Below are 12,268 nucleotides of genomic sequence, written 5' to 3'. Positions count from 1 at the left end.
TCAACAAATTAGTGGTCCCAGTATCTCTTAAACATCTCAGCGAGGGCTGTTTTTAATGTGGAAATGTCATGTTTCTCCTGCTACTCTGTTGAGGGGTAAAAATCAAAAGCAACTCATAAGCGCTCTGAAAGTTATATCTTATACTTTTGAGGGGTGAAGGGGTAAAAAAAAAAAAAAATCCGTTCTTTGACACATCATGATGTGGACATTGGATGATTCTGAATTAAATCACAAATGTCAAAAATCAATTTTCTAAACATTAATTGCAGGTGTGGAATGTACTTTTACTCAAGTCATTTTTTGAGCCAGTAATGTACTTTTTATTTAAGTACATTTGCCATATGGCTATGTTGCCACCACTGCTCCATATATGAGGCAGTCCAACCGCGGTGCCCAGAGCACCTGCTGAGTTATGCCTTACGTAAGATGAAACTTAAAAAAAAAAAAAAAAAAAAAAAAACAGTTTCTGGACTATGATAAACCTGACACACCACAGAACAAGAAGCACCTAGCGACAAGTTCTGGCTACATCTGAACACAGTTTTTACTTCAAAATCTAAACAAACAAACCAAGTATGTCTCCACTTTTAAAATTCTTGCCACCATAAGCCCGTTGAAGGCTCCAATGAAAGCAGTCTAATATTCTTTTTTTTAATAAAGGCTAAGAAAGAATCCAAATGTATTTGCCATTTTAATTGATTGCTCCACCACTATTTTTATTTTTAATATGCATTGTAGAGCACTGTGTTGGGGCATGTGCACAAACAGTTGGTCCTGCTGAACCCAAGTTGCAATTATAAGGGATATCCATGGGTTCAAGCTTAGAACAGATGTCATGTGCCATGTTTTATGCAGTTTTAAGTGTCACCAAATCAGCAGTGTAGCAAAGTTTCAACATCATCACAACATGCTCTTGTTTTAATTATTCTGACACAATTACAAAGTGCATTAGTGCAGCACAGTCAGTGTGCATGTGCCCGTGTATGATGATGCGATGCACATAAATGTTTTACCTTTTACTTTGCCTGAGTGGTAATGGTCCAAAGTGGAGTCAGCCCGTACATGAGCCCACATTTACAAAGTCAGTTTTAGCAGGGGGCTGAGGGCAACAGCCCCCTGGGTGTTCTGATTTACAATCTGGAATAAAAGCTACACGGCCGCCAAATATGGCTGAGCTGTGTACTGGAAATGAATTCATTTTCATCATTATAAATACTTTGCTTGGAAAAAGTGTCACGTCGTTACACAGTGAGAAGAAAGAAATCCTGTATGGGGGCGGGGGGACTCAAAATTCATCAATAATCATTTTATTATTGAATTGCTGCCCTTTGAATTGTATACAAATGATGAGGTGCCTAGGGATTACAACCCCTAATAATTTATGACCTCAGCCACCAGCTGGTGAAGGAGCAGCATTTCTTCTACCCTCATTACATCACTGAAGGGCCTTTGAGCAATCCTCCAGTGGGTCAGCTCAAAAGCCAACATATCCCACTGTGGCTGCACTGGGAAAAGAGCATGGTGTCAGTGCTACACACCCCTGTGCAAATAAAGCCACTGTGTAATGTGTTAGGGCATCAGTTTATTTTTGGTTGCATCACCATAGATTGAATTGAATTGAGCTTTATTGGTCATTGTATATGATACAACGAAGTTCCGTGTGGTACCTCTTAACAAAAGAAACACAATATGACAACAAAAGACAACAGAGGAAATCATACAACAGCATACAATAACATATTACAACAGAAGACAACATACAGCACATTGGTATAATAAAATAGAAAAATAAGGAATTACAAATACAAAATAATAATAATAACAATGTACAGGTGGTGCAAAATGGCAGAGAGAAAATAGTGCAAAATATGGAGTTAGTGCAAGGTATAAATGAATAAGTTGTTGAATTAAATTGAATTGAATTGAGCTTTTATTGTCCTTATATATGATGCAACGAAATTCCGATTGGTACCTCTTTAACAAAGGAAGACAACATATGACAGTACTTATTTTAAGTTTTATGTAATACAGAGGGAGTGATGGATGATGCAGCTCTGGGAAAGAAACTGTTCCTTAGCCTCCTAGTCCGAGATTTTATTGTTCGGTATCTCTGTCCAGAAGGAAGAGGAACAAAAAGATCATGTTCCTGGGTGGTGGGATCTTTGGTAATGCTGTTGGCTTTCTTGCGTAGGCGGTCAGCATACACTGAGTCCAGATCTGGGAGTGGACTTCCAGTGATCCTCTGCGCTGTTCTCACCACATGGGTCAGGTCCTTTCTGTCTTGCACTGTACAGCTGGAATACCATACAGTCATGCAGAGACAAAGGATACTTTCGATTGTGCTCTTATAAAAGTTCACAAGTAATTGTGGGGGGAGTCCAGTCTGCTTGAGTTTCCTCAAAAGAAAAGTCATTGAGTGGGCCTTCTTAATGAGGTAGGAGGTGTTGAGAGTCCAGGTGAGATCAGCTGTGATGTAGAGTCCGAGGTACTTGATGTTGTTCACACGCTCCACTTCATTTTGTAATGATAGGAGTCAGAGCCACTGCTCTGTAATCATTAAGGCAGGTTACTGCTGACTTCTTAGGCACAGGTACAATAACACATGATTTAAGGCAGGTGGGGACTACAGCCTGCTCCAAGGAGATATTGAAGAAATACTCCTGCTAGTTGGTCCGCACATGACTTTAGTGTCCTACTGACACCTTGTCCGGCCCCGCAGCTTTGGAAATATCTATCTTCCTAAGTGTGGATTTTACTTGATGGTTGCTGAAGAATAAGATGTGGCCTCTGCTGTTCAGGCTTTGGGGGGCTGGGCCACTCCTCCGCTTTCTTGTATATCGAAACGTGCGAGGAACTGGTTCAAGGTGTCAGGTAGCGATTGTTCATACGAGGGCTGTCAATAAAGTATAGGTCCTTTTTATTTTTTTCAAAAACTATATGGATTTCATTCATATGTTTTTACATCAGACATGCTTGAACCCTCGTGCGCATGCGTGAGTTTTTCCACGCCTGTCGGTGACGTCATTCGCCTGTGAGCACTCCTTGTGGGAGGAGTCGTCCAGCCCCTCGTCGGAATTCCTTTGTCTGAGAAGTTGCTGAGAGACTGGCGCTTTGTTTGATCAAAATTTTTTCTAAACCTGTCAGGCACATCGAAGTGGACACAGTTCGAAAAATTAAGCTGGTTTTCGGTGAAAATTTTAACGGCTGATGAGAGATTTTGAGGTGATACTGTCGCTTTAAGGACTTCCCACAGTGTGAGACGTCGCGCAGCACTCCCAGGCGCCGTCGTCAGCCTGTTTTCAAGCTGAAACCTCCACATTTCAGGACTGTATTGATCCAGGATGTCATGAGAGAACAGAGAAGTTTCAGAAGAAGTCGGGTTCAGCATTTTATCTGGGATATTCCACTGTTAAAGGAGATTTTTTTTAATGAAGACGTGCGGACGGGTCCGCGCGTCGGGACGCAGCCGGCGCGGTGCTGCGGCACAGGAAAAACACCATCCGTGTTGATAACCATTTGTAAAATCCAGGCGGCTTTTGATGGCTTTCAGTGGAGTGAGTATATGAGAATTGTTTAACAGCTGGACATGTTCCAACTTGTCCTTAAGGCTTCCAACAGAGGTGTTTTTTCCTGTGGCGGAGCGTCGCCAGCGGCTGCGAGCCGATGCTGCAATCCGTCCGCACGTTCTTTCACTTAAAAAAATCTCCTTTAACAGTGGAATATCCAGATAAAATGCTGAAACCGACTTCTTCTGAAACTTCTCTGTTCTCTCATGACGTCCTGGATCAATAGATAGATCAATAGAGCCTGAAATGTGGAGGTTTTTCAGCTTGAAACAGGCTGACGACGGTTTGCCTGAGAAAGTCTGAGAAAGCACTGTGGGAAGTCCTAAAGCGGACAGTATCACCTCAAAATCTATCTCATCAGCCGTTTAAAATTTTCACCGAAAACCAGCTTAATTTTTCGACTGTGTCCACTTCGATGTGCCTCACAGGTTTAGAAAAATTTTGATTCAAACAAAGCGCCAGTCTCTCAGCAACTTCTCAGACAAAGGAATTCCGACAAGGGGCTGGACGACTCCTCCCACAAGGAGTGCTCACAGGCGAATGACGTCACCAGACAGGCGTGGAAAACTCACGCATGCGCACGAGGGTTCAAGCATGTCTGATGTAAAAACATGTGAATGAAATCCATATAGTTTTTTGAAAAAAATAAAAGGACCTATACTTTATTGACAGACCTCGTAGCTGATCTGCTGGTTGTTGCATTTGTAGTCTGCCATGTTCTTAATGCCTTTCCACATACTGCGAGGATTGTTGTTATTGAATTGTTCCTCTATGTGCTGTTTGTATCTGTTTTTTGCCTCCTTTATGCCCTTCTTCAGGTCTTTTCTGGCCCTGTTGTAAGTCAGCATATCACCTGCTCGATAAGCAGTGTCTCTGGCCCTAAGCAGACTGCGCACTGTGCTGTCCAGCCATGGTTTCTGATTTGGAAACACTTTGATGTTCTTGGTTGGCAGGACATAGTCTGTGCAGAAATGAACATAGGACAGGACAGAAGATGTGTACTCCTTAATGTCTGCACCTTGTCTGTACACCTCCCAGTCAGTATTCTCGAAACAGTCCTGCAAGATTGAAGTGGCTTCGTCGCTCCATACTTTTACAGTTTTTACCACTGGTCTGGACCTACAGATCAGAGGTCTGTATGTTGGGGCCAGTTCTACTGAGATGTGATCAGACATTCCTTGGTGTGAGGAGGCTGTAGCTTTATAAGCCCTTGCGATGCTGGTGTAGACCTGGTCCAGTATGTTATTGCCTCTAGTCGGAAAGTTAATATTTTTATGGAGTTTAAGCATCACTGTTTTTAGGTCTGTATGATTGAAATCTCCTGCCACTATCAGTGCTGCATCAGGCTGTGCATTCAGTTGGTTGCTAATAGCGCTGTGCAACGTTTCCAGAGCTAGCTTAGCATTTGCCTGTGGTGGAATGTACACAGCCATAATGAGAGTAACAGAAAACTCCCTCGGCATATAAAATGGTCTACACCTCACCATCAGATACTCCAAATCTGGTGAACAATGTGACTCAACAATGTTTGCTGCAGTGCACCATTTGTTGTGTACATACATGCACACACCCCCGCCTTTGTTTTTACCTGAGGCAGCTGTTCTGTCCGCTCGGTACATGGAGCGCTCCGCTAGCTCAATAGCAGCATCGGGAACATTGTAGTCCAGCCAAGTTTGTGTTATAATCATAACACAACTCACCATGCTGTGTGAAGTAGTCCTTAAGCGTATCTCATCCATCTTATTTGCAAGTGACCTGGAGTTTGAGAGAAATAAACTCGGGAGGGCTGGTCTGTGTGGTTTAGCATGTAGCTTAGCACGTAGTCCGCTTCTCTCGCCCCTTCTACGTCCTTTTTATTTATGCCGGCTTCATCATACAGAGTGAGCTTTCCAACAACCAGTTTTAGTTACAGGAAGGTGAGCTTAAAATATTTCCTCTCACACATGTTGGAAAGAAATCAAACTGGTCTGTGCAGACTAGCCAGCTGAATTTTAATGACTGTCATTAGTGCCTATATTTTCTGCAAAGTGGTGTGCCGTCATGCTAGCCATGTGATAGCCACATCACACAAACCTCGCAAAGGCAATCCCTTTTCTCATTGCATATTTTTTTTATATTTTACCATTTGTCTACTGCTTTTTTACAGAAAAACCTACACGGTTCATGCTCAGTGCAAGGTGTTAGATTGTTTGGGTACAAATCCGATTGATTTATTGTGTATGTTTGTGCTTCTGTTTTTCTTTTTCCACTCATCACTGAAGCTGAATACTGTAGTTTTGTTTTTTATTGTCACAAAATTACCTGAACTCTGGATGGGCGTTTAATCATCTTTTAATAAAAATAAAAATTTAGGGTGATTGTTTAAGCAACTTTCATTAAAAAAAAAGGGAGTGGGAGGATACTTGAGGGGGGAGGATTCCGCTACACGGATATGGTATCCTGTTTAGTAAAAATGGGGCTCCTTAGGGCTCTTGGTGAAACCCAGTGATGATCAAATTCAAATGTCCAAGACACACTTTTGGGTGTCCATTTCAAATTTTGTGGAAATACGCTGTGTGACTGACGCACACTCTGACAGACTGTATATGAGGATGCTTCTGTTCTTATGGCTGGTGGAGGATAACTAGACCCATAGGGCTAAAAACTAATGAAGTAATATTTTTGAATTTATATCAACACTTTCTGTTTCAACACTTTCAACAGAAAGTGTAACTTGTTGAAAATGGGTAGGCTATTGGATCAGATTTTTAACCACACAAACTTTGGTCCTGAAATAATGGAGCCTGAATTTTTATTTTCTGTCCAAATTTGTCTAAACTGTCAAAACTTGACACTTCTTCTGTCTCAGTTTTCTGGCTGACAGGTCAACTTGTTTACGTCTACTTCAGAAAAATAGCTTGATAATTACATAAACAAAAAGTTAGTCTACATTTGAGATAGTGTTTTGAATAGAACCTCAAAATTAAATTTTAGCACGTCTTTAGAACCTTGTGAGGTTACTTTTCCGCTGTTTGCCTCCTTGTTTTGCTTCACTGTGTGTGACAGTCGAGGACACTGATACTTGTGCTTTAACATTATCACATTGAAAAGAAACTGAATTGCAGTTGAGAAAAGACTTTGTCAGTTCCATGCTTTCAAAACATTGTATTATACCCGCAAAAAAAAAAAAAAGGTACAAAGGAGGCATGGATAACGATCCCATGCTGGTGCCCACCAGTAATTATGATGTGCATACAAAGGGATTTTTGCCATTCCAATGGGAGAAGGGGTGTAGGTGTATTAATTCTGCTTCCTTCCTGCTTCCTCAACTTGGATGATCAGATGTAGAAAAATAGACCCCCGTTCAAAAGAAAAGAAAAAACAAGAACTGTCACATTGACTGACGCCAATCGCATGTAGCATCTCTGTTCCCACTACTGCTCCCTATAGTATAAGCCACACCGTGGCAGCGTGGGGAAACTGACAGTGTCAATTTATCAGAACAAAAGATTCCTCAGCAAGAGGAACACACGTCTGTGGGCCCTGGAGACAAAAATCATTCCACCCCCACCTTTACCTGCATCTAAACAGAATGTAGGACATTCACAACACCAGAAATAGAAATTTGAGTCACAGTTATAATTTTTGAATTTATCCCCTGCAGTCAGAAGTTAGCGTTTCACTTTAGGAGTTACTGCTGCACTTTAGTGCTAACTTTCTTAAAGTAAACAATTGTAAAAATGACTGAGGTGAATTTAAAACAATGCATTTACTGAATCACATGATCCAGCAGCTTGTATTAACTAATTTAGACTGAATTTTATTTGTCACATTACATTTCTGTTTGAGCTGTGTACTTATACTGTGTCTTTTCAGGTGTTTGATCCTGTGGACTCCAGCATTGTTTAGTGGAACGGTTTTGGTAAGTACTAGACTTCATTTCTTCCAGCACCAGATGTTCCTTCTACACATGCACAGCAGGACTCACTGGTGCCAGAATGTTCTGTGACTTAGCCAGTTGTATCCAAGTTTTTCATTTTCTTTTCACACTCTTAGCTCCACGTCAGACATATTGTGTGACTGTCCCCTGATATTGCTGCTGTTTGTTGGTATTTTCTGAGAATGAAGCCTGTTAGTGCTGCTGAAAGCCAGACTGAAATTTTGAGAAATGTATTTTTAGATTTGTTGTACTCACAGTTCATTCAAATTTTCTACCTGACAAAATTGTTGTGATCTTTTGATGACAGCTAAAATTCTCTGGGCTAATCAGTGAACTCATGTAGTTTGAGCAAAGTCAGCCAAAGCACAGGAGTTTGTGTTTATGACAATCATTTAGTGCTCACATGATTCATTCTTGTCCTGTGAGTGTAACGGATATAAGTTAAAATATTATTTAACTAAATATGAAATTTAATTAAATACCTCAAAAGGGGCACTACCTGCATACCGCAGAAAGTTGATGATGTTATGATCAATATTAATCAGTGTTTGATTAGAAAGTCATAAGTTCTGGATACGATTGAATAAATATCTGTCTTCATCTGAACACAAGACAATTAACTGGTGTAATTTTTACAGATTTATTTCATTCCGGAGTTGCTCCCGGTGTGTAGTGAGCACCTTGCATGACAGCACACTGACGTCGGCGTGTGTGTGTCTGTGTGAATGGGTGAATGTGAGGCATAATTGTAAAGCGCTTTAAGCGTCTGATGCAGATGGAAAAGCGCTATCTAAATGCAGTCCATTTAACAAACACACTTGACTCATGCCTTAAAAGTTATTAAAACTGGTGCATCAAGCAACAAAAATAATCACAATGAAACAAAAGCCAGGAGTGAAGACTAAGGACGTAAAGAGTGTTGACGAGAGTGGAGCTGAAGTGATCGGAAGAGAGCCAAAGAGAGAGTTTCTTTTTTCCAGAGTAATTTTAAAGATGCCACGCACATAGTCATAAGCTCTGCAAACGTGGCGACAGGTTTCTCCTCAAAAGAAAGTTATTTGAAAAACACATCAGATACAATGAAGCTTCTAAGCCATCGTAGAAACAGTGGAGTGATTAACAAAAACACTGTTTTCCTGATGGCAATTCATTCATTCATTCATTCATAATTCAACAATAACATTAAACATGCTCCAAGAGTTGTAAAAGGAATACTCATAACATCACATGAACAAAACGTGTAACAGATTAAACTGAAATATAAATTTTGTCCTTTGTTAACTATAACAACGGAAACAGAAATGACAGTTTCTCAATATTGTTAAAAGAAAGTATATTTGTATATTGAAGGCTCTGTGTCCTTCCTCATGGTGGTACTGTGCTTCCTTTCCAATGTTGTTCGTTTGTACGACCTTTGGTCTTTTGTCATTGGGCTGGTTCAGCTGATCTATTTGAGTACCCCTTCACACAAAGTGCGAATATCTACAACAAGGGCAACTCATTGCAAAACAGCTCGTATGAACGCACCACGAAACATCGTGCTGGCAGTCATGCACGTGGGAACACAGTGCCACATTGTGCAGCTGCTGTGAAGAAAAAATACATAAAAAATAAAAAATATATATGCTGTGACGGTTTTGTGCACACGGGAACACAGCAGCTTTTAATGCTGCGTTTACACATAACAGCGACAAGTCACGAATCCACAAAGTACACATTCTTGGCCCCTGATCACAAATGTAAATAAAAAAAAAAAAAAAAAAAATTTCATGCCACCCATGGGAATTGAACCCATGCCAAAAGCTCTGATTGCCAGTCAGAAACTTTACCACTGAGCTACGATCGCTGTCCTCTGAAGCCTGCATGCAGCTGCCTGATATCAAGAAGGACATTACGTATTTAAAAAAAAAAAATAAATAAAAGCACCGCATTGTATTGAATCCCTCTTATCAAGCGGGCAATACAAGTATGAACTGTCTGTTCCTCTGTAGATGACCCATGGTCACAGACATACAGTCATGAAATGACATGAATGAGAAACCGGGTGCTCTGAGCAAGTCCGCATCTGCTGGTCCAGTGTGTCCAGCCGGCCACGTGCGTGTGTTCTGAGCGACGTGTGTCTTGCAGATGGGGCACTGCAGGATTGACACCACGTCATGTGAAACAGAGCTCACGTGGGTGAAGTGACAGTCAAATCTGATGGTCAGTTTCAACCTGGGAGCAGCCTGTCAATGTCCACTCCATGCACGCCGGTGCTCACCTCGCTGCAGCCCGTTGCGATATATATTTTTCAGGGTTTTCCCTAGAAACTTTCAGTATAGCGGTGCTGTTGGCAATTATCAAATCAATTTTATTTATATAGCGCCAAATCACAACAAACAGTTGCCCCGAGGCGCTTCATATTGCAAGGCAAAGCCATACAATAATTACGGAAAAACACCAACAGTCAAAACGACCCCCTGTGAGCAAGCACTTGGCGACAGTGGGATGGAAAAACTCCCTTTTAACAGGAAGAAACCTCCAGCAGAACCAGGCTCAGGGAGGGGCAGTCTTCTGCTGGGACTGGTTGGGGCTGAGGGAGAGAATCAGGAAAAAGACATGCTGTGGAGGGGAGCAGAGATCAATCACTAATGATTAAATGCAGAGTGGTGCATACAGAGCAAAAAGAGAAAGAAACACACAGTGCATCATGGGAACCTCCCAGCAGTCTAAGTCTATAGCAGCATAACTAAGGGATGGTTCAGGGTCACCTGATCCAGCCCTAACTATAAGCTTTAGCAGAAAGGAAAGTTTTAAGCCTAATCTTAAAAGTAGAGAGGGTGTCTTTCTCCCTGATCCGAATTGGGAGCTGGTTCCAGAGGAGAGGAGCCTGAAAGCTGAAGGCTCTGCCTCCCATTCTACTCTTAAAAACCCTAGGAACTACAAGTAAGCCTGCAGTCTGAGAGCGAAGCGCTCTATTGGGGTGATATGGTACTATGAGGTCCCTAAGATAAGATGGGACCTGATTATTCAAAACCTTATAAGTAAGAAGAAGAATTTTAAATTCTATTCTAGAATTAACAGGAAGCCAATGAAGAGAAGCCAATATGGGTGAGATATGCTCTCTCCTTCTAGTCCCTGTTAGTACTCTAGCTGCAGCATTTTGAATTAACTGAAGGCTTTTCAGGGAACTTTTAGGACAACCTGATAATAATGAATTACAATAGTCCAGCCTAGAGGAAATAAATGCATGAATTAGTTTTTCAGCATCACTCTGAGACAAGACCTTTCTTATTTTAGAGATATTGCGCAAATGCAAAAAAGCAGTCCTACATATTTGTTTAATATACGCATTGAATGACATATCCTGATCAAAAATGACTCCAAGATTTCTCACAGTATTACTAGAGGTCAGGGTAATGCCATCCAGAGTAAGGATCTGGTTAGACACCATGTTTCTAAGATTTGTGGGGCCAAGTACAATAACGTCAGTTTTATCTGAGTTTAAAAGCAGGAAATTAGAGGTCATCCATGTCTTTATGTCTGTAAGACAATCCTGCAGTTTAGCTAATTGGTGTGTGTCTTCTGGCTTCATGGATAGATAAAGCTGGGTATCATCTGCGTAACAATGAATATTTAAGCAATGCTGTCTAATAATACTGCCTAAGGGAAGCATGTATAACGTGAATAAAATTGGTCCTAGCACAGAACCTTGTGGAACTCCATAATTAACCTTAGTCTGTGAAGAAGATTCCCCATTTACATGAACAAATTGTAATCTATTAGATAAATATGATTCAAACCACTGCAGCGCAGTGCCTTTAATACCTATAGCATGCTCTAATCTCTGTAATAAAATTTTATGGTCAACAGTATCAAAAGCAGCACTGAGGTCTAACAGAACAAGTACAGAGATGAGTCCACTGTCTGAGGCCATAAGAAGATCATTTGTAACCTTCACTAATGCTGTTTCTGTACTATGATGAATTCTAAACCCTGACTGAAACTCTTCATATAGACCATTCCTCTGCAGATGATCAGTTAGCTGTTTTACAACTACCCTTTCAAGAATTTTTGAGAGAAAAGGAAGGTTGGAGATTGGCCTATAATTAGCTAAGATAGCTGGGTCAAGTGATGGCTTTTTAAGTAATGGTTTAATTACTGCCACCTTAAAAGCCTGTGGTACATAGCCAAGTAATAAAGATAGATTGATCATATTTAAGACCGAAGCATTAATTAATGGTAGGGCTTCCTTGAGCAGCCTGGTAGGAATGGGGTCTAATAGACATGTTAATGTTTTGGAGGAAGTAACTAATGAAAATAACTCAGACAGAACAATCGGAGAGAAAGAGTCTAACCAAATACCGGCATCACTGAAAGCAGCCAAAGAGAATATGTCTTTGGGATGGTTATGAGTATTTTTTTCTCTAATAGTTAAAATTTTATTAGCAAAGAAAGTCATGAAGTCATTACTAGTTAAAGTTAAAGGAATACTCGGCTCAATAGAGCTCTGACTCTTTGTCAGCCTGGCTACAGTGCTGAAAAGAAACCTGGGGTTGCTCCTATTCTCCTCAATTAGTGATGAGTAGTAACATGTCCTAGCTTTCGGAGGGCTTTTTTTTATAGAGCAACAGACTCTTTTTCCAGGCTAAGTGAAGATCTTCTAAATTAGTGAGACGCCATTTCCTCTCCAATTTATGGGTTATCTGCTTTAAGCTGCGAGTTTGTGAGTTATACCACGGAGTCAGGCACTTCTGATTTAAGGTTCTCTTTTTCAGAGGAGCTACAGCATCCAAAGTTGTCC

General features: G+C 40.9%; 1 protein-coding gene across 5 annotated transcripts in view; it reads left to right on the top strand.

Moving 5' to 3' along the window:
- lpp (LIM domain containing preferred translocation partner in lipoma) overlaps positions 1-12,268 on the top strand; it is a 489,494-nt gene that overhangs the window by 68,886 nt on the left and 408,340 nt on the right. For 3 of the 5 annotated variants that reach the window (XM_034180672.1, XM_034180668.1, XM_034180669.1), the window contains exon 2: positions 7,422-7,467. The exons of the other annotated variants lie outside the window; for them this stretch is intronic. The gene's annotated coding sequence lies outside the window, so the exon portion shown is untranslated. The remainder of the gene's footprint in view (positions 1-7,421; positions 7,468-12,268) is intronic. 5 annotated transcript variants of the gene reach the window in all.

This window comes from Thalassophryne amazonica, chromosome 10, assembly GCF_902500255.1.
Source record: "Thalassophryne amazonica chromosome 10, fThaAma1.1, whole genome shotgun sequence".
NCBI classification, from domain to species: domain Eukaryota; kingdom Metazoa; phylum Chordata; class Actinopteri; order Batrachoidiformes; family Batrachoididae; genus Thalassophryne; species Thalassophryne amazonica.
This window is presented reverse-complemented; position numbering and strand designations above follow the sequence as displayed.